The sequence below is a fragment of the Phaethon lepturus genome, unplaced genomic scaffold (assembly GCF_000687285.1).
Source record: "Phaethon lepturus isolate BGI_N335 unplaced genomic scaffold, ASM68728v1 scaffold2328, whole genome shotgun sequence".
Taxonomy (NCBI): domain Eukaryota; kingdom Metazoa; phylum Chordata; class Aves; order Phaethontiformes; family Phaethontidae; genus Phaethon; species Phaethon lepturus.
The window spans coordinates 34045-38239 of NW_010555308.1; the positions used below are offsets into that span (position 1 = coordinate 34045).

General features: G+C 44.5%; 1 pseudogene; it reads left to right on the plus strand.

The window, feature by feature from the left end:
• Positions 1–900: 900 nt before the first annotated feature.
• On the plus strand, positions 901–3715 carry LOC104624665 (annotated as a pseudogene).
• Positions 3716–4195: the final 480 nt, after the last annotated feature.

Consider the following 4195-nt stretch of genomic DNA (forward strand, 5'->3'; position numbering starts at 1 on the left):
TGCAGCAATACATGTGATAGAACATCCATAATGTCAACATCTGTTAAGAAGTAAAACTGCAAAATTCTTCCTTTGTTCTCTTGGAAGGAAGACTTCTTCCATGAAAAGCCACTACAACTTACTCATTAGCAGCAACGGCAGAATTTTTATTTTTTTTTAAAAAGCAGTATAGGTCATCCGTTGTAGTATTTTGCCATTAATTTTTTGTTGTTTTTTTAAAGCAGAGCCATGCAAAACCTACTAGATCCTCATCATACCATTCTGCAGACTGAAACAAAGTATTTAAATAAACTGACAATTTCAGATGCATATTTCTTGTAAGGAATTAATCATGGTAGAATACTACTCTCTCTTGCCACTCTAAGACTAATGAAAGTTCCAAAACAGATAAGTTTCTGACAGAATTAACTTCCTAATGTTTTTGCAAATTAATATTTTGTTTATTCACAGAAAGTCCCCTAGTGCTTTTTAATTTTTTTTTTCCCTTTTGGTTCCAATATATACCATGTTCCTACCATCTTCAAAACCACAATAGTTCATGCACTTACAGAAATATTATTTAATCTCTCTTACGACCACAAGATGATGGAGTTCAGGATCCTGAGAGGATAGAGGAGGGCAAAAATCAAGATCACAGCCCTAGACTTCAGGAGAGCATGCTTTGCCTTCCTCAAACATCTCCTTGGAAGAGTCCCATGGGATAACACTTGTCAGGGGAAGAGGCTGTAGAAAGCTGGTTAATATTCAAGGATCACCTCCTCCAAGCTTGAGAGAAGTCCAGCCCAACAAGTAAGAAGCTGGGCAAAAATGCCAGGAAGCCTGCATGGATGAATAAGGAGCTCCTGGCAAAACTCAAACACGAAAAGGAAGCATGCAGAAGGTGGAAGCAGGGGGCAGATAATGTGGGAGGAATATAGAGACATTGTCCGGGCATGTAGGGATGAGGTTAAGAAATCCACAGCCCCAATGGAATTGAATCCGGCCAGTGATGTCAAAGACAACAAGAAGGGCTTCTGTAAGCAGACAAGTGAGAAAAGGAAGACTAGGGAAAATATGGGTCCACTGCTGAATGAGGCAGGGAACCTGGTGACACAGGACATGGAAAAGGCTGAGGTACTAAATGCCTTCTTCACTTCAGTCTTTACTAGCAAGACCAGCCTTCAGGAATCCCAGGCCCCAGAGACCAGGGGAAAAGGCTGGAGCAAGGAAGATGTACCCTTGGTGGAAGAGGATCAGGTCAGGTAAGCCTTATGCAAACTGGGCACCCATAAGAGCATACCCTGATGGGATACACCCACAAGTGCTGAGGGAGTTGGCAGATGTCATTGCAAGGCCACTCTTGACAATCTTTGATTGATCACAGTGACTGGAAGAAGCATCCAAAGACTGAAGGAATGCAAATGTCACTCCTACCTTCAAAAAGGGCATGAAGAAGCACCTAGGAACTACAGACTCGTCAGCCTCACCTCAGTCCTCAGGAAGATGATGGAGCAGCTAATCCTCAAAATAATTTCCAGGCACATTAAGGACAAGAAAATCATCAGGAGTCGTCAGCATGGCTTCACCAAGAGCAAGTCATGCTTGACCAACATAATCAGCTTCTACAATGGCATGGTAGATGAGAGGACAGCAGTGGATATTGTCTACCTTGACTTCACTAAGGCCTTTGACACTGTCTCCCATAAGACCCTCATGGAGAAGCTGTTGATGTATGGGCTAGATGAGCAGACAGTGAGGTAGACTGAAAACTGGCTGAACGGCTGGGCCCAGAGGTTGGTGATCAGTGGCACAAAGTCTAGTTGGAGGCCAGTAACTAGTGGTGTACCCCAGGGGTCAAAACTGGGTCCAGTCTTGTTCAACATCTTCATTAATGATCTGGATGCTGGGGCAGAGTGCACCCTCAGCAAGTTTGCAGATGACACCAAACTGGGAGGAGTCATGCTGCCAAACTAGGAGGGTCATGCTGCCATCCAAAGGGACCTGAACAGGCTGGAGAAATGGGCTGACAGGAACCTCATGAAGTTCAACAAGGAGAAGTGCCTGGTGGACACCAAGTTGAACATGGGGTTTCCTCCCCCACTGTGGTCAGATCCCTCACTGTGCCTAGAGATGCTGCTGCTGTGTGGGCTGGATGAGCAAACAGTGAGGTGGACTGAAAACCAGCTGAATGGCCAGGCCCAGAGAGTAGTTATCAGTAGGACAAAGTCTAGCTGGAGGCCTAGAGTTACCCTAGAGTTGGAGGCCCCCCAGTTACCCTAGAGGTCATTACTGGGTCCAATATAACTTGATACCTTCATTAACGATGTGGATGATGGGGTAGAGTGCACTCTCAGCAAGTTTACAGATGACACCAAACTGGGAGGAGGGGCCAATACGCCAGAGGGTCGTGCTGCCATCCAGAGGGACCTGGACAGGCTGCAGAAATGGGCCAACAGCAACCTCATGAAGTTCAGCAAGGGGAAGTGCAAAATCCAGCACATGGGGTGGAACAACTCCAGGCACCAGCACATGCTGGTTGCCACCCAGCTGGAAAGCAGCTTTGCAGAAAAGGAGCTAGGGGTCCTGGTGGACATCAAGTTGAATGTGAACCAGCAATGTGTCCTTGTCCCAAAGGCAGCAAATGGTATTGTGGCCTGCATTAGACAAAGTATTGCCAGCAGGTCGATAGAGGTGATCCTTTGGCTTTACTCAGCACTGGTGAGGCCATACATGGAGTGTTGGGTCCAGTGCTGGGCTCCCCAGTACAAGAGGGACATGGACATACTTGAGTCCCACACAAAGGGCCACTCAGATGCTGAAGGGACTGGAGCACCTGTCCTAGGAGGAAAGGCTGAGGCAGCTGGGACTGTTCAGCCTGGAGAAGAGAAGGCTCAGGGGGATCTCATCGATGTATATAAATATCTGAAGGGAGGGTGCAGGGAGGACAGAGCCAGGCTCTTTTCAGTGGTGCCCACTGACAGGACCAGAGGCAGCGCGCACAGAGTGAAACACAGGAGGGTCCCTCTGAACATCAGGAAACACTTTCACTTTGAGGGTGACTGAGCACTGGCACGGGTTGCGAAGGGAGGTGCTGTAGTCTCCCTCCTTGGAGATACTCAAAAGTCATGTGGACATGGTCCTGGACAGTGTCTAGATGGCCCCACTTTGAGCAGGGGGTTGGACCAGATGACCTGCAGAGGTCCTTGCCAACCTCAACCATTCTGTGATTCTGTAACGGAAACTAAAATCTCATTACCGAAGAATATTATCATGTAACATTCTGCATATGACACTTATCTATACCTCACTGGCATCAATTACTAGGTTTAAAGCTGTTTAACTAAGACATAAAAAGAGATTCAGCATAACACACAATACAGAAATACAGGAAGTTAACAAAATTCTCACAGGGAAGGAGAAAACCTACTTTCATGAAAAGTAATTAGCATATTTATCTGCATTGCAGAAGGGGTAGGTATTGAAATTCAATCACAATGGAATTTCACAAAGAAAGATAATTATGGGTGTACACTGCTATTCAGCCCTGCAGGTTGCGAGACAGAACCTGTATGTTTTAAAAAGCACGAAAAAAAAAAAAAGTTCTGTGTTCTGCAGAGATCTCTCGCTAAATTAATACAGATCTCCATGCCATCATGGCTTGACTGTTATGAATTAATACACTTTTTTCTATTTTGCACCACAGGGAAGATACCCATCAGCAGAAGAGAAGAAATAAAGAGATTCTATCCATTCTTAAAACCAGCATCTCATAAGATAGACGAATAGCATAACAGGAAATATTGTAAAAAAAAAATTTCCTTCATGTATAGTAGTGACCTCAATATTGCTATCATACTGGCATCATTCAGAGCAGTTAACTTTACACATCACATTACAGGCAGAGATAAATTTTCTCTCAAACATTTAAATTATTTACTGATTTCACTGCAAGAAACTGCATGCTTATTTAGCATGGACCAGACCTTCCACCAGGTTAGTTACACCTGGCAGAACATTGACTTCTGGTGTACTCTTCAGGAAAGAATCATTTGTTCCTACAGGAAACAGATTACCATACATAAAGAGAAAGAACCAGCTGATGAACAGGTAGACCACCATGAGTTTAATAAAAAGAACCAAGTGCATCTGCAAATCAGTTTAAATAAAAAGAACCACCTAAGTCAGTAAATCAGACAACAGCTGCATCAATAACTTG